Genomic DNA, 19,899 nt, shown 5'->3' on the forward strand with positions numbered 1-19,899 from the left:
TATGGAAAAAGTTCAAGGCAATCGTAAAATGCGTTTTAGACAGGTACGTGCCGAGTAAAACTGTGAGGGACGGGAAAAACCCACCGTGGTACAACAACAAAGTTAGGAAACTACTGCGAAAGCAAAGAGAGCTCCACTCCAAGTTTAAACGCAGCCAAAACCTCTCAGACAAACAGAAGCTAAACGATGTCAAAGTTAGCGTAAGGAGGGCTATGCGTGAAGCGTTCATTGAATTCGAAAGTAAAATTCTATGTACCGACTTGACAGAAAATCCTAGGAAGTTCTGGTCTTACGTTAAATCAGTAAGTGGCTCGAAACAGCATATCCAGACACTACGGGATGATGATGGCATTGAAACAGAGGATGACACGCGTAAAGCTGAAATACTAAACACCTTTTTCCAAAGCTGTTTCACAGAGGAAGACCGCACTGCAGTTCCTTCTCTAAATCCTCGCACAAACGAAAAAATGGCTGACATCGAAATAAGTGTCCAAGGAATAGAAAAGCAACTGGAATCACTCAATAGAGGAAAGTCCACTGGACCTGACGGGATACCAATTCGATTCTACACAGAGTACGCGAAAGAACTTGCCCCCCTTCTAACAGCCGTGTACCGCAAGTCTCTAGAGGAACGGAGGGTTCCAAATGATTGGAAAAGAGCACAGATAGTCCCAGTCTTCAAGAAGGGTCGTCGAGCAGATGCGCAAAACTATAGACCTATATCTCTTACGTCGATCTCTTGTAGAATTTTAGAACATGTTTTTTGCTCGCGTATCATGTCATTTCTGGAAATCCAGAATCTACTATGTAGGAATCAACATGGATTCCGGAAACAGCGATTGTGTGAGACCCAACTCGCCTTATTTGTTCATGAGACCCAGAAAATATTAGATACAGGCTCCCAGGTAGATGCTATTTTTCTTGACTTCCGGAAGGCGTTCGATACAGTTCCGCACTGTCGCCTGATAAACAAAGTAAGAGCCTACGGAATATCAGACCAGCTGTGTGGCTGGATTGAAGAGTTTTTAGCAAACAGAACACAGCATGTTGTTATCAATGGAGAGACGTCTACAGACGTTAAAGTAACCTCTGGCGTGCCACAGGGGAGTGTTATGGGACCATTGCTTTTCACAATATATATAAATGACCTAGTAGATAGTGTCGGAAGTTCCATGCGGCTTTTAGCGGATGATGCTGTAGTATACAGAGAAGTTGCTGCATTAGAAAATTGTAGCGAAATACAGGAAGATCTGCAGCGGATAGGCACTTGGTGCAGGGAGTGGCAACTGACCCTTAACATAGACAAATGTAATGTATTGCGAATACATAGAAAGAAGGATCCTTTATTGTATGATTATATGATAGCGGGACAAACACTGGTAGCAGTTACTTCTGTAAAATATCTGGGAGTGTGCGTACGGAACGATTTGAAGTGGAATGATCATATAAAATTAATTGTTGGTAAGGCGGGTACCAGGTTGAGATTCATTGGGAGAGTGCTTAGAAAATGTAGTCCATCAACAAAGGAGGTGGCTTACAAAACACTCGTTCGACCTATACTTGAGTATTGCTCATCAGTATGGGATCCATACCAGGTCGGGTTGACGGAGGAGATAGAGAAGATCCAAAGAAGAGCGGCGCGTTTCGTCACCGGGTTATTTGGTAACCGTGATAGCGTTACGGAGATGTTTAATAAACTCAAGTGGCAGACTCTGCAAGAGAGGCGCTCTGCATCGCGGTGTAGCTTGCTCGCCAGGTTTCGAGAGGGTGCGTTTCTGGATGAGGTATCGAATATATTGCTTCCCCCTACTTATACCTCCCGAGGAGATCACGAATGTAAAATTAGAGAGATTAGAGCGCGCACGGAGGCTTTCAGACAGTCGTTCTTCCCGCGAACCATACGCGACTGGAACAGGAAAGGGAGGTAATGACAGTGGCACGTAAAGTGCCCTCCGCCACACACCGTTGGGTGGCTTGCGGAGTATCAATGTAGATGTAGATGTAGAAAATTACATTGTTCGGCCAAAATACGAAAATACGTCCGTTCACATCAGAGGCATGCTTCACTCTGCGGTAATAACTATATTCGAACGGCCGTACAACTATTCTTGATAAATGAATTTCTGTTAATTTCGATTATTATTTCATGAATAAATTCAGAAATAAACATGGTAAACAGTACTAGATTGCGTAATTAACAATAGAAATTTTAAGTGTGCCAAATAACTCGTAATTTCAAATGTTTCTAAAAATATAATTTTAACTGAACATTCAAAGCTAGTACTTATCGTCTGTAACTTCGAAAATAAATTAATTCCTTTCAATTCCTTAGCTTGTAAGATAACGTATTATAAATAAAATTCTATGGAAGTTTTCAGAAAAGCAGCTAAGATAATACTGACCTGTCCAAAATTCGAAAAATAATACGGTATCGACAACGACTGTTGAGGAAAAGTAATGCTAGAGGAGGATGTTCCGTTACAAGTTAATAATAGAAGCAAGACTGAAAAAAAATCTAGATGCTTTCATTGGATCTGTCGATCATGAAAAAGCGTTCGACAACGTAGAAGTGTGCAGGATGTTAAGTCCTGAGAAAAATATGTGTAAGCTATAGGAAAAGACGGCTAATATACAGTATATGCAAGAACCAAGAGAAACAATAGAAGTGTAAGACCAAGAACGAAGTGCACGAATTAAAAAAAGGTGTAAGATAGGAATGTAGTGTTTCGCCCCTGCTGTTCAGTCAGTACGTCGAAGAAGTAATGATGAAAATAAAAGAAAGGTCCAAGAGCAGGTTTAAAATTCATGGTGAAAGCATATCAGTGTTAAGAGGACTTGCTTTAAGGCATCATAAAATAACCTCCATGCTACTAGAGGAAGCTGTAGAAGGTAAAAATTGTAGAGAAACATCCGAAAAATAATTGAGGAATTAGGTTGCAAGTGCTACTTTGATATGAAAAGGTTGGTACAGAAGAGGAATTCGTGGCGGGCTGCATCAAACCAGTGAGAAGACTGACGATTCTAAACCGATATTTCAGAGCTAAGTACACTGGTGGCCATTAAAATTGCAGCACCATGAAGTCAGCATGCAACAAACGTCAAATTAGGATGATGAGTATTACTTCCTTGGATATGCAAATGATTGGTATTTAAGCGAAACCACACAAAGTAAGACCGACTAACGTCTTCTACATTTCGTCCATAAGGTAAGATAACGCAGAGAGTGTGTCATCCAGAAATCTCATTTTGATTTTGGATGTTTGTGGGAAGATTGTGCTACGCCTCGCGTAAAGAGAAGAAACTTCTGCCAGCATTGCTGGTATTTGACAACGGGAAGGTCGTGGCCTGCCGACACTGCTGACCGTCATTCCGCGCTACTGCTGCTCCATCTGGTTGTCGTATCACTACTGTAATGAGAACATCGAGTCACTGACAAGGAGAGGTCCCCATTGGTGGGATAGACTTGTTGGAACCCTATACAGTGATGTTGGTTGATATCCCAGCTATCACACCCTGCAGCCATTCACCCTGGTAGGCCCTATTTTGCGAGTTATTGATGAAAAGGAACTTCGGAACTTTGCGCGACGCCCAATAGCTTTAAAATAGTAATATGATGTTTACTCGTTACGTGGTGCAATGGATAGGGTAAGGCCTGGATGTGTAGAAGGCTGTGGGTTCAAATCTCTCCAGGTACTATAAATTTTTATTGTAATTAATTTGATCATTATTTTTATTCAGTTAATTAGTTTAAATGTAACTTTTTATTTCTATTTCTTTGTCACATCATTTTACTCATCATATGAACTTTTTATTTTTTCTCTCATTTTTCTTCCTGTAATTCTTTTTCCATTTGCAATCTTTGTCTACATGATATTAATTAATTATATGTATTAACTTCAGTTTGGTTTCCTTTCGTTTTATCACTCTGTTTTTCCTCCATGTTATCGCATTCCTCATTTTTTAAACGTTTGTACTACGAATACTGTAAAAAAAAAGAAATGAGAGAATGCACATACCGTAGCGAAAAATACGTTTTTAACTCTGTTGCACGGACAATACAAATACAATTCTAGTCTTTTGCTTTGTAACCGATAGACTGGTATTTTCACACTCTTAAATATTACAACAGACAAATATAATTAAATTCACATTCACAAGAATTCCAAGTTGAAAAAGAACGATATAAGGAAAAAATTAGAACAAATGAAAAATCATACGATGATTAAAATGTGACAAAGAAATAGAAATAAAAATCACCTTTAAACCACTTAACTGAATAAATATAATGATGAAAGTCATTTTCATACAGACTTACAAATAAAAAATGTAGAGATCCTGATGATACTCGAACCCAGGAGCTTCAGGACGTGAAAGCTTTATCCTAATCATTACACCACACAACCAGCTTACAGAATTTTTTCTATTTTCACGTTGCTGAGTGTCACGTAATATTTCTATTTTTTTTTCGTCGATTACTCACCAAAGAGGGCCCACCAGGATGAAGGACTGCAGGGTATGATACCTGGGATCTTAACCTACATCAGCAGGCAGATGATTTAAAACAGATCTCACCACTGGCGACCTCTTCTTGTGAGTGCAGGATCACACTAAACGTCCACATGCGCCTAGCGCCTAGAAGGATACACATGTTCTTCGCTCGGCAGTGAGTCAAACATATGCTTGTTTGCAGCAAGACACGTATCCAAGTGGATTGTGGTATGATGTCTGGAGCACCACGAACTGCCAGCATGACCACCATTTAATGACTTGCACCAGAGAAACTGGACATTTGGGCACCACGTCGTCCTTTCAAACAGGTCCCAATTCCACGTACAGCATCACGATAGACATATCCGAGTGGTTTCTCCCAGGAGAACGAACGCTGCCAGATAGCATTCGTCATCGTCATACGGATCCGGCACCTAGTGTGATGAGAGGGATATCACTGGATACTTTACACGGTTACCCCTACTTTGTATAGTAGGTTGGTTACGTTTCTTACTTGTGAAAGCCTTTAGCTGTCCTATCTTGGAGGTCCTCGTGATGTTATCTTTGAACAAGGCAGCACAAGGCTGCATGATATATAATGGCGTTAGACTCAGCATGATATCCAGATAACTCATTTGTTGGATCCATCTCGTCATAGGCTGCCGACAGACTATCACGTCACCACTCACCTACCAATGTGGTTGATGAACTCTGGAAAAGAGCTGAAGCTGCCTGGATGACGGACCACTGTCTGTAATCCAAGTTCAGTTCGCCTCAATGACCAGCTTGGTTCTAGCCACTGTTGCTGTCGGATTTGACAGCACTGTTTACTAAATTTTGCACCTGTACATCCCCAAATCAGCTACAAATATAATCATGTGTTCTTCCTATTATACTGTGTGCGAAATAGGTGAAATTTCGTTTATAAGCTATCCTTCCTAATGTCGAAGTTATGACGGCGAGCAGCGCACAAAGACGGTCAATGATAAGTGCAGTTACAATAGAAATGTGCGAGCTAACATCCCATAGATGTTCGGGCTCCCATGCGGTTCCTCTTCGTCGAAATGTCTTGGCTCAAACTCGTCAAGGGGCTGAACCGCATGTGTCGAATTACACGCCCTAAATTAGTCACTTGTGACCCTTTTGTTAAATTGTGTGGCTGATGGCACGTTTGCGAAATTGTATGAAACATACAAAGTTAATATAACATATAATAACAGTAATAATATTATCGGGAACTAAATTAACGACCCATAAGTGATATAGGCCACACAGTTGCGATTTGGTTAGAATAAAATTTATTCAGAAAGCAAACTAATGGCGAAAGTGGTCGTATTTAGAGTTACTGTTATATTCGGGCGCATATCCACTTGACACAGCTCATTCATAATCTCATCGCGAAGTACAAGTCCAATACTCTACCTCCTTATCTACGCGAAAAGTTAGAGTTCACACAAGGCACGCGGCTGCTCACCGCTAAGAGACTAAGTCCCACGATACCATACAACACGAAATTTTCTAAGTCGTTTCACTTCCTAGCTGTCTAAAGGCCGACTATCCGCTTTCGCGTCTCAATTCAAACTATACCCTTTGGTTAGACACCAAGACCAGCACTGTCCCTCTGCCCGTCTACGGCCGCGTCTCCCGAGTGCCAAACATCGTCGTTCAACTGACTACTGCAATTCCCTTCCCTGAAGCCGTCCATCTGATTGGCTACAGCTTATTCTACATTTTTTTTACATTTTAAAATATTTAAATAATCAAAGCTTGAACACTTTCTCGTTCTAAATAATGTAACAATAATATCCATTATATAATAAACATTAAATTCTTTTACATAAAACCAATACAATTTCCTTCTTGACTTTAAATATCACGGCCAGCAGCCTTGCACCAATGTGCTTTCCGATAAGTAAATAAAGAACGAAAGTAACTATTATGCACTAAACTTTACAACAAATATTCTATTACCTAATGATTCAATAAGGTGTCATGCTGTCATTGTCAATGTGTTTTGCGTGGAGGAAATCAGGATCTAATACTTAAATGAAAATACTGATAATTTAAATTTACTGTATCTTTTAAACAAATAAAGTTGCACAGTCGATATTTACAACATTTGGCATTTTAATGATGCGCTTTCACATGAAATATCGATCGTTAAGATTGACCGAAGCGTTGAGATTTTAGCATTCAGGTCTTTGTTACAACACTTGTTAATTTCACTTTAACAGTAAATCCTGAACTATTATAGATATGATCAATATTCAAGTTTTATTGGGATCACCATGAAAATTTAAGAAAGATGGTAGATTAAAATTACTGTGACTTCATTCCCCGAACTACTACAGAATTAAATAGTTTTCCTAAATATTTCCCATTATGTTCGAGCTTAGGTCCGCCATATTTAACACTGTAACGCCTCCCTGGGCACAAACAGCTCCCACGGGGTTTCCCTATAAAGTACAGGGTGGCGCACGAAATGTGTTACCATTTGGTTTTGAATATAAACTTTACTGTCTATACAATCGGAAAGGAACATATACTACAATGAAGAGCCGTCCATGGAGATTTCTTCCAACGCAGCACATGCTCAATATGGCCACCATTTCGTTTCCTAACTTCCTTCAAACGAACACATATCTTCCGTAATTTCACTGCAAGCTTGAAGAATAAGTCTTCTGAGCTCCATTAAATCACATGGACGTTTCGGGAAATTCTTTTCCTTTAGGTACCCCCAAAGAAAAAAGTCACATGGACTGAGGTCTGGACTATTGGGGGGGGGGGGGGGGGGCAATTTTGTCCGTCATTGAAGCGACCTGGAAACCTTAGTGAAATGATCCGCATGTCGAAATGCTCGTGTAAAAACTCCAACACAGTGTTTGCAGTATGTGGCCTTGCTCCATCTTGCATGAACCACTGCGCATTGAAGGCCAAGGCAGTAGCAAGAAGCTGTGGAATGAAGCTACTGCGAAGCATGCTCAAATAACCCTCGCTGTTCACAGTTTCTTCAAAGGAAAAGGTTCCAATAACTCCGTGACTGGAAATTGCTGCCCACGCTGTAATCCTCGGAGCATAATGTTGTCGTTCATGAAGCACTCGTGGGTTTTCAGCGGCCCAAAAGCGCTCATTTTGTTTGTTAACCACACCGTCTAAATGAAAATGGGCCTCATCTGAAAACCAAACGTTGCTGAGAGTTTCTTCCCTATCCTCCATCCACTGAGCAAACAGTAGTCTCTGCTGCTTGTGTTCTTCAGTGAGCTTCTATGCACAGGTCATCTTGTATGGGTATATATGGAGGTCACTTTCAAGAATGCGTTGAACGGGGCGTCTGGATATTCCAAGTTGCACTGCTGCCTTTCTACACCATTTCCCGGGACTTCTCTGTACAGCAACTCGTACCGCTTCAGTAGTCTCCGGCGAACAAACAGGCTTAGGTCGACGTCGCTTCGCTTCCAATACTGTTCCTTCCTGTACAAATTTATCGTACAGCCTGTGGATGGTCTTCTTGCAAGGGACCCATCGTGTGTTAAACTGTTGTCGAAAACGCCTCTGAGTCACAAAAAGGCTTTTCGTTTCATGAAAAAGTAACACAATTGCCGATCGTTGCTGTGTCGTCAGTCTTCCATTGTCAGCCATTGCTGCTTACTAGTCTCCTAGCGGCAGTATCGTGAATTACACGTCATTTCGTAACTCATTTGTTTTTCCAAGCTCTGCTGGTACTGCTGTAGAGATCCCAGCGGGATATCTGATGTGCGTCGTAAATTGTAAAAGAAACAATTGGTAACACATTTCGTGCGTCACCCTGTAGGTTCTCGTCTGTCTCACTCTAACACTACAGCGCTTAGGCCTGATCAGCCTGGCCTCATTCAGCACAGTAGACGCCTGTGAATTTCCCCATCTCGTGGCGAATCTGCGCTCTTTGTGGCACACGGTCTTTGGTTACAGGATTCGTTTCACAATTCCTGGAAGGCTGTCTCTTTCGGCCATATACTTAAATGAGAGCGAAATCCTCGTTAACTCACAAATGGAAACACTTATTCTTGAATCTTGTGCGTAAGATACATTTTTTTTCATACTAGTTATTTATTCACTACAGGCATCGAAGTTACTGACACTAACGCTTATAAGTACTTTTTCTCTCATTTTTAAAGATATAAGTAATATTTCAGCCAACAGCCAAGGTCTTTTTCTATTCTTAGTGGAGAACAGCGACCTCTTACTAAAAAGGGGTGGATAGAGGAGGCTGGAAAAATATAATAACCGCCAGTTTTGTGCATTTTTGTTTGGCTTGGAATGTTAAGAGTACAGTAATCGCTCTGAGTGTGAGACACCCATCAGTGTTTCAGGGAGTTTACGAACTCTGAAGCAAGGCGGTTTTATTTTCGAATTGGTGAACAGCTGCCCCAATTTCTAAATTGTTCTTTATTTTACTCCGGATTTTTTAGTGAAGCCGTTTTTTAGTGGTATGAGATGCACATTGTAAAAGAACCAAATGTTTTAATAATGAAATAATGAATATTTAAAGAATGCTTACATAACAATAATGTAACTTTACGTTTACACATGTGCAGTAGAAATATAGAAAAGGAAACTGTCATGTGGTGAAACAAAGTCAAATATTTAAGAAAGTAAAAGTCAGGTATATTTAGTATCAAAGTCAAAAGATTAAGGAAGTAACATTCTGGTAGATTTAAAAGTGGTCCCCAACAATACCCCAGGAAAAATGGGAGTTTCATGGTTGTAAAAAATATACATTAAGGTGAATTAAAAGTATTCCTTTGACTTGCATTAAAAAGAATTACATTTTGAGACGTCAGAAATTGTAAACTGCAAGCTCCACCAGTGAAAAGTTGAAGGTAGTTGTTTGGATCTACTGAAATTTTAAAATCGCTGCTATGGACAATGTGTACAAGTGAAGCGTAAAGTTAGTTTTTTAAAGTGAAAATAATTGCTAACCTGCTATATTTAAAAACATCTAATCATAACGCAATGTTTTCTTTATACGTATTGCAAACAGTATTAGTCAAATTTTAGTGCTTCTGTTTAATGAGCCCCCAGCAAAACCACGGCACTAGTCGGTCTCTGCACCATCCTACCCCTGAATGATGACCTGCCTCATCTGTAGCGCATTTACGCAGGAAAATGTTCATAATTAAGGGAAAACTGGGCTTTAACGTCCCATCGACAGATGTAGAGGTAATTTCGGGAGTACCGCAGGGAAGCGTGATAGGACCTTTATTGTTTACAATATACATAAATGACTTAGTTGACAACATCGGTATCTCCGTGAGGCTATTTGCAGATGACACGGTTGTCTACAAGAAAGTAGCAACATCAGAAGACTCGTACGTACTCCAGGAGGACCTGCAGAGGATTAATGCATGGTGCGACAGCTGGCAGCTTTCCCTAAACGTAGATAAATGTAATATAATGCGCGTACATAGGGGCAGAAATCCATTCCAGTACGATTATGCCATAGGTGGTAAATCATTGGAAGCGGTAACGACCGTAAAATACTTAGGAGTTACTATCCGGAGCGATCTGAAGTGGAATGATCACATAAAACAAATAGTGGGAAAAGCAGGCGCCAGGTTGAGATTCATAGGAAGAATTCTAAGAAAATGTGACACATTGACGAAAGAAGTAGCTTACAAAACGCTTGTTCGTCCGATTCTTGAGTATTGCTCATCAGTATGGGACCCTTACCAGGTTGGATTAATAGAAGAGATAGACATGATCCAGCGAAAAGCAGCGCGATTCGTCATGGGGACATTTAGTCAGCGCGAGAGCGTTACGGAGATGCTGAACAAGCTCCAGTGGCGGACACTTCAAGAAAGGCGTTACGCAATACGGAGAGGTTTATTATCGAAATTACGAGAGAGCACATTCCGGGAAGAGATGGGCAACATATTACTACCGCCCACATATATCTCGCGTAATGATCACAACGAAAAGATCCGAGAAATTAGAGCAAATACGGAGACTTACAAGCAGTCGTTCTTCCCACGCACAATTCGTGAATGGAACAGGGAAGGGGGGATCAGATAGTGGTACAATAAGTACCCTCCGCCACACACCGTAAGGTGGCTCGCGGAGTATAGATGTAGATGTAGATGTAGATGTAGACAACGAAATCTTTAGAGGGGGCGCATAAACTCGGATTTGCGAAGGAAAGGTTTGGAAATTGGTCGTTTTGTTTTAAAAGGAACCATCTTGGCCTTTGCTTTAAGCGATTTAACGAATCCACGGCTTGCATCCTGTCAGATGCAAGACTTGTTTCATGGAACTTCCCCGCCCCATTCGGTCTTAAATGTTACAGGAATCTCAATATATTCATTTATTTTATTTATTTACTGTTTTATTTATTCCAGTCAGATTAAACAACCAGCCATATCAAAAACTACACTGTAGGCCATTAACACTGCGACAACACGAAGGAAAAAAAAAACAAAAAAACAAAAAAAAAACAACTAAATTTCAGTTAGTGTAGCCGGCCGCGGTGGTCTAGCGGTTCTAGGCGCTCAGTCCGGAACCGCGCGACTGCTATGGTCGCAGGTTCGAATCCTGCCTCGGGCATGGATGTGTGTGATGTCCTTAGGTTAGTTAGGTTTAAGTAGTTCTAAGTTCTAGGGGACTGATGACCACAGATGTTAAGTCCTATAGTGCTCAGAGCCATTTGAACCATTTGAACCATTTGAACCATTTGAACCAATCAGTTAGTGTATGTATACAGTACGGCAGGAAGAATACATGATTAAGTTTGTGAATGATTTCGGGGTGTGCACGGTGTGGAATTTATTAGACAGAGCAGCCACCTTTGGCAGTAATAATGGATCTAACTCGTCTCAACGTCATGTCGAATTAAGCTCCGATTTCATTTATGGACATGCTTTTCCACTACTCCAACTCTATACCAGAGTTTGTCAATCGTAGTCAAGAGGGGTATTCCATACTGCATGTGAATAGCGCAAGTTGTCAGCGATCAAAACTGTTGCCTCCATTGCTCTAATGTCGGACACAACCCTACAAGTAGAACATTACTTACAAGTTACTGGCTGTTACCTGTGGCTGCGCCCACATAGTAGTTTTGCTATGCTGAATGATAGTGAGTAAGTAAGCTTTTGTACATGCAGTAATGTCAGCTGCCCTCACTTGTCTGCCTCTTCACGTAAGCGCAGCATGAGATGACTGCCCAACCCCGAGACTGCCCTCCCTGTTCCCCCCCCCCCCCTCCCCTTCACCCTACTTCCAACTGACACAACACACATCAACAGGGCACACGTTGCATCGCTGCTGATTGGTGTGTGTGTGTGTGTGTGTGTGTGTGTGTGTGTGTGTGTGTGTGTGTGTGTGTAGGAAAATGATCAGACTTGTGCATCTACACATTGTGCTACTGAAGTAGCTGTACATTACACAAAGTATACATTATGCAACAAATTTATTAACATTTTTTCATAATTTATGATTACTGGTGTAAAAAAAGATGTTCCATTCCCTAATTCACACTCTTATTTCTATTTTTATTTTCTGAAGTAACCTATGTTGCCGGCCGGGTGGGGGGCGGGGGGGGGGGGGGGGACGAGCGGTTCTAAGTGCCACAGTCTGGAACCGCGCGACCGCTACGGTAGCAGGTTCGAATCCTGCCTCGGGCGTGGATGTGTGTGATGTCCTTAGGTTAGTTAGGTTTAAGTAGTTCTAAGTTCTAGGGGACTGATGACCTCAGATGTTAAGTCCCATAGTGCTCAGAGCCATTTGAATTTAACCTATGTTCCACCTCAGCGTTCAAACTACCTCCATACCAAATTTCGTCTAAATCTGAGCTGCTGGTAAAATTTCATCATGGTATATTTCATTCAGTTTGATTATTAAGATTTTTTTGCAAGGTTAGAAGATATTATATTAGTTGGTTTTGACGAGCTCTCTGCTGTTTCACCTGATTCGATGTATGCTTTAGCACACAGATGTTTTATGGTTCTAAAATGTTGCACAGGTAAAGTTTCATGGTTAGTAAAAACTTTTTATTCACATTCAGAATCGGGTATGTTAGGAACATACCTTAATTTTTGCTTATTTTTTCCTCCCCACTGATATTCTGAAAATGTCCCACGAAGGTGAAACGCGTCGTTAATAAAAGAATAACTAGTAATCACGAATGATTTTAATTCAAAAATTCAAATAAATCGTTTTAGTCATTAAACCGTAACAGACAGAGTTACTTTCGCATTTATACTATTAGTATGGATTTATTTATTTGTTGTCCATGTTGCCTGACTACATTAGGCCCTTAAGGTCCTCTCATACAATTGATCAGGAAAACAAATACCAAAAAATGTGACAAAAATATTCTCACTTTCTATACACATGTATGATTCAATTATGTACATTTGAGAAATTATAATTATTATGAGAACATCTTCAGTTATCAACAGCGAGAATGTCATAAAAACAATAACAATAATAATATTAGTCATTAATAAAAACAATGATACTGACTACTTTAGGGCATTTAGAGCCATGTTAGGTACGATCAGAGTCAGATGTAATAATGAAAAGGGAATAGTTGACAACAGTGGAATAGTGGACTGCAGAAAAGTATATGAAAGAGATAGATATTGCGATACCAGGTGTCTGTGCTATGATATAATGTCAAGTGTTTATGCTTGACAACGGTGGAACATCGAAGTCGCAATAGCAAAATAAAAATTCGCAGAACTGTAAGCGGAAAATGACGTCCTTTAAGCAATCCTTTCAGAGTGCGGACACATATTACAGGAAGTGTTTGTCTGGAGTGTAGCCGTATGCGGGAGCGAAAAATGGACAATAAGCAGCACATAGAAGTAGACAAATTTTAGACAAGTTTTAGAAATGTGATGCTACTGAAGAGTACAGAAGATTAGTTGAGTAGATCGAATAATTAGTGAATAAGTATTGTACTGAACAGGGGCTCTGAGCACTATGGGACTTAACTTCTGAGGTCATCAGTCCCCTAGAACTTAGAACTAACTAAATCTAACTAACCTAAGGACATCACACACATCCATGTCCGCGGCAGGATTCGAACCTGCGAGCGGAGCGGTCGTGCGGTTCCAGACTGTAGCGCCCAGAACCGCTCGGCCACCATGGCCGGCACTGATCAAGGGAAAAATTAATTTATGGTACAACTTGACTAACACAAGGAATCGCTTGATAGTTTTCACTTTTAAATATTAAGTAAAACGTTATCACCACTCAGGGACTACGCATTATGAGTGTTCCGACTGGCAAACTGCTGCCTACAAGCCAGGGCAATGAGCGACGTGCGTATGATCGTAGGAAACGTGATCATGTCGGCAATCCCTCCAGCCGTAACTGCCACTCGATCGCTCCTGATGATACCACTGCTTCTTTGTTTATGCAGCTCCTCATTGAGCCTCACAAGGCTGAGCAGAGGTCGAGCCAGACTTCAGTACCTAAGAAACACCCGAAGACGCACTGGGAATCGAGCCCGGATCCTTCCCCACCTCAAATTCCATTTTCCTAGATTTCCGGAAAGCGTTTGAACAGGTGGCCCACTGCAGAATGTTAATGAAAGTCCGAGCATACGGATCAGGTTCCCAGCTATGTGAGTGGCTTGAAGACTTTTTAAGTAATGGAACGGAGTAGGCGGTCCTCGATGGCAAGTGTTCACCAGGAACAAGGGTTTCGTCAAGAGTGTCCCAGGGAAGTCTGATTGGACCGCTATTGTTCTCTATATACATAAATGATTTGTGGATAGGATGAACAGCAATTTACGGCTATTTGCTGATAACGCTACGGTGTGCGGAAGGTGTCATCGTTGAGTGACCGTAGGAGGACACAGAATGACTTAGATAAAATTTCTATTCCGTGTGATGAATGGCAGCTTACTGTAAATATAGAAACGTGAAAGTTACTGTGGATGACTGTGCTGCCTGACATAGTCACATCGGTTTAATATCAAGGTATAATGTTGCAAAGCGAAATGAAATGGGACGAGCGCGTCAATTTTGTAGTAGGGAAGGGAAATGGTCTACTTCGCTTTATTGGGAGAACTTTGGGATAGTGTAGTTAATGTACTAAGGACACGGCGTATTGAACACCAGATGAACCCATTGTTGACTATTGGATTCCCACCAGGTCGGATGAAAGGAGGACATCGAAGCATCTACATCTACATCTACATCTACATCTACATCTACATTGATACTCCGCAAGCCACCCAACGGTGTGTGGCGGAGGGCACTTTACGTGCCACTGTCATTACCTCCCTTTCCTGTTCCAGTCGCGTATGGTTCGCGGGAAGAACGACTGTCTGAAAGCCTCCGTGCGCGCTCTAATCTCTCTAATTTTACATTCGTGATCTCCTCGGGAAGTATAAGTAGGGGGAAGCAATATATTCGATACCTCATCCAGAAACGCACCCTCTCGAAACCTGGCGAGCAAGCTACACCGCGATGCAGAGCGCCTCTCTTGCAGAGTCTGCCACTTGTTTATTAAACATCTCCGTAACGCTATCACGGTTACCAAATAACCCGGTGACGAAACGCGCCGCTCTTCTTTGGATCTTCTCTATCTCCTCCGTCAACCCGACCTGGTACGGATCCCACACTGATGAGCAATACTCAAGTGTAGGTCGAACGAGTGTTTTGTAAGCCACCTCCTTTGTTGATGGACTACATTTTCTAAGCACTCTCCCAATGAATCTCAACCTGGTACCCGCCTTACCAACAATTAATTTTATATGATCATTCCACTTCAAATCGTTCCGTACGCATACTCCCAGATATTTTACAGAAGTAACTGCTACCAGTGTTTGTTCCGCTATCATATAATCATACAATAAAGGATCCTTCTTTCTATGTATTCGCAATACATTACATTTGTCTATGTTAAGGGTCAGTTGCCACTCCCTGCACCAAGTGCCTATCCGCTGCAGATCTTCCTGTATTTCGCTACAATTTTCTAATGCAGCAACTTCTCTGTATACTACAGCATCATCCGCGAAAAGCCGCATGGAACTTCCGACACTATCTACTAAGTCATTTATATATATTGTGAAAAGCAATGGTCCCATAACACTCCCCTGTGGCACGCCAGAGGTTACTTTAACGTCTGTAGACGTCAGAGACGGGCTGCTAGATTTGTTACCTATAGGTTCGATCAGCAGGCAGGTATTACGGAGATGCTTCGTGAACCCTAATCGCTAGAGGGAAGACTACGGTCTTTTCGCGGTGCACTGGTCGGGAAATTTAGGGAACCGGCATTTGAGACGGACTGCAGAACGATTGTACTGCCAAGAACGGACATATCACCTCAGAATCACGAAGAAAAGAGAAATGAGGGCTCCCACGGAGTCTTAAACACAGTTTTTCCCTCGATCTGTTTCCTACTGGAGCAGGAAACGAAATGACTAGTAGTAGTAGTAGAAGTAGTAGTACGTGGCACACGCCGCCATGCACCGTACGATGGCTTGTGAAGTATATATGTAGATGTAGATGTCGGTACAGATGATGGCAGATACGCTAACCATTCGACTGTGGAAATGGGCTGGTGTCAACCAATAATTTGAAAATGGAGGAAAATGGTGGGAGGGTAATCGTTATAGATGGAAACCAATGCTTGAGAACTGTAAACATGTTGAAATGGATGTTGGATGCTGTAGCTATACGGATATCAAGAGACTTGCACAGGTTAGACCAAAGCGATGAGCTTCATCTTCGGGCTGAAGATCATAACAGCAATGTTGTATAACTATACAATTCTGCCTTTCAAGCCAGCTGTTTGCCCTTTTGGCTATATTTGATTTATGGATACCAGGTCGTGGTCCAGGACATATTTCTCCGCCTAACATTGCATCTTGGAAGTCTGCACCGACTCAGTTGCAGTCTTAAACAATCACAGCAAACTGAACTCTCTTTGCGTTGCCTACTAACGTGACAAGAGTTCAGCTAAGATTGTTTAATTATGTAACTGCTTTCTGGTTCGGTATAGCAAGTGACAGTGTCTTCAGCATTGGAAGGCGAAAAATCAGGCAGAGAAATCTGTTTTTGACCACGGTCATATGTCCATGAATCAAATATCACCAAAAACAACGTTATTCACCATTTAAAAGAAAAGTTTATATACTGCATTTCTTCGAAATCCTCATCGCACTTCTAGAAATACCTCCCGGATCGTGCACTTTTCCCTTTTTTTATTAAACACATAACACACTCGCTTATTGGAACCTGTCTTCTGGCCTCCTAACAGTAATATCTGACACCATAATGAAATGAAGAAAACGACCGTCTGTACCTTCAGAATTTTTTTAAAAAATTATGCAAAATCGTTGAATAATCTAGATCACAAACAATATACATTAAATTTGATAACTAGTTTCGAGTGTCCATACAACTGAAACTAGTTATCAAATTTAATATTGTATGTTGTTTGCTATGTACACAGTTAAAAGATTTTGAATGGAATTTTTAAAAATTTTTTTGATAATCTTTAAATGTTGCTGTCCTGATTCACAGCGACCAAGTCCCGCCAAGTGACTTCCGACGTAATCAAATGTTTACTCAGACCAAATCTGTAGGAATCTGAATGAGCGGCAAACGATAATAGAGAACATACAATGTTATTTGGATACACCTTCTGGCTCTACAAGCAAACTTCGAGGTCCGGCAGATAACATTTTGAGGAAGCTGTAGGCTACGATTGTTGCAAGGCAGTTTTGAGTTAATACATACTGGAAAGAGAGTTACAAGCAGACAAACACAAACTCCATGATTACTATGCTTTTTTTTTCCTCCAATATTTCTTGCGATTTCTTTGCCCCAATATCAGTTGAGCATTGCCACAAATTATGTATGTAAGACACTTGAAACAATTTGAAACCTTTTGAGAAAAATGTGTGCTACTCCCCAGATATTCAATTTTTGTAATAAGAGTAACGTAACTGTTGATTTTTTTTCGAGTATCTCGGTACCTTTTCAGTAGTGTGCAAGACACGCCTTCGTATATCTCTCTAAACTGATTTTGTAATAGCAACAAGAAGAAAGCGTAAAATGGTTCCGCGCTTCGCAGCGTCATACAAGAAGTATAACAGAATGTCACTTCGCGCTATTTCTCAGTGAGGTCAAAAATACTACCGACTGGGCTCACGGCTTAACACAATTTCTGCCAAATAAAGGCACAAACAGTTTTTCTCGGGAATTACCTGCGCATCAGCAGACATTCTAAAGGAATGAAACGAATATGCAGACGGCGCGCATACAATGGACTGTTTATGCCCTAATATAATATCATCTTTCTTCAGTTATTCACAATAAACTTGTTACTCAGTTCCGTTTTTATGTCTTCTGTTCGTGCAATATTTGCCTTTCCTGGAATCATCGATTTCTCCGTGCAGGCGCGCAGTTTCGTCCCACGTGGGAGGGACTGCAGACAAGCAGCAGCCAAATGAAATAACTGACGTGGAGATCGAGCAGTTATACAGCTTCTCCTGCAGCGCATTACGTTCTCAGTTTCTGTGGCGATCCTAAATCGGTCCACAGAAACGTTAGAGGTAATGTCGTAGCCTGAAAAAAATCACATGTAGCCTTTGCTGAACACGGGAAGAGTATCGTCTCCATTTTCTCAGAAATCTCTCTTGAGCCAAATAAATTTGTTTATTACGTTGGTCTGATACATGTTCGCAACAGAACATGAGACAATAAGCAGACCTAAAATAACCCTTGCAGCCAGAGGGAGATTTTTTCCTCTTTTACTTGAGGTAGTAAACCTGTTTCCATCACTAACAACTTTCAATGCCTGTTGAAGTCTTTTGAAAAAGCGTATTTCAGGGTGCTGCAAACTTCTATTGATAGTAGCTAAAGAAGCGTTCGCAACGTAAACATCGCTCTCCAACCATGACCGTAAGTCATACGAGCGAGTAAATGTTGCATTTCAGTGGAAGAATTTCTATTTATTTACTTTTTTTTACTGCAAGAATCCTCAGCATACCATACAGCATCCAGGGCGAGTGGATGGCGACAATTTTTCCCGATTATGATGAAATCGCAGGTGGGTATATTACTCATACATTAAAAAAACCTGGAGGAGCAGTATGATACTGCCGGCAACGGTAAGCGAATAGAAAAGACTGTAGAAGGCCTTTTCCAGCAGTGGGTGCCATACTGTTGTCGATGACGATGAAGTCGATACCAATCACGTATGGTACGAAAACAAGTTTCCGTCCGTCACTAGTGCTGGCTTTGGGCAATGAGCTAACCGTAATTGCAGCTACATTCAGCTTCTGAAAGACGTCGTGAACAAACCTGCTCCTTCTTCCACAAACAAAGTGTCTTCTCCTTCATTAATCGTAACACCGTCGTTAGAATCCTTTAATATAAACAGGATCTGAAGCTTTTGTATTTAGTTGTTACTGTAAACAAAAATCCATACAGCCGCTCTGATACGTTACAACTGTCGTTATTAACATTCCTAAAAAAAACTCAGACACACATATGATTTCTGATGCGAGGCGGTATATTACATCGCTTGAGTATTATTTTCTTTTAGATTTCGGTGTCACTGCATGGTTTCATTACTTAATAATAGATGCAACGTGGTACATCAACACTAATATTACTTAAATGGCTAAGCGTTATTCTTCTTCGAGTTATTACATCTCGGTAAACCAGCAATGTACTCCGGCAAATTGGTGTTTCTGAATTCAAGCCCATGACCCTTTTTATTATGAATTTATTCAAGCTCTACGTTTAATCACAATTAGATGTTAACCTAGAAGCTGTGAATAAAGAGTGGCTCCTCTCTACAATATGGGTCACTGTGTTATTAAATTTCCGACTGCTTATTATCCACAAACAAAACAGATATTTAGTTATCTGTTGCAGTTGAGGGCAAATCATGAAGGCCATACGCAACAAGGAGCGGCAACCAACCAAACCGTTAGCTTGTTCAAGATTCCTGTAGCTCTGCGCCTTCAACTCACTATGTTTGTTCTAAAAACGTGAACATTGAAAATACACTTATCTACATTTCGCAAAAACAATATTTACAATGTAGGTAGCAGAATAGACCGACTCGTATAAATTGTCTTCTGGAACCTTCAGTTTAGATTCCGGAGAAATGTAGTACCAAGAGGGGCAATACTGACCCTACGACTTATCTTAGAAGATAAAATGAAGAAAGGAGAGCCAAAATTTATAGAATTTGGAGATTTAGATAAATCTTTCGAAAATGTTGACTGGAAAACACTCTTTTAAATCCTAAAGGTAAAGGCCAAAAAATACAGGGAACAAGAAGTTATCTGCAGATTTTACAGAAACCAGATTGGAGTTATAAGGGTACTAGAATTAACAGGCAACCTGGATAGTTGACAATGGGGTAAGAATATCAGGGATTATACCAGAATGTTAGAAACAG

This window comes from Schistocerca serialis, chromosome 7, assembly GCF_023864345.2.
Source record: "Schistocerca serialis cubense isolate TAMUIC-IGC-003099 chromosome 7, iqSchSeri2.2, whole genome shotgun sequence".
Taxonomy (NCBI): Eukaryota; Metazoa; Arthropoda; class Insecta; order Orthoptera; family Acrididae; genus Schistocerca; species Schistocerca serialis.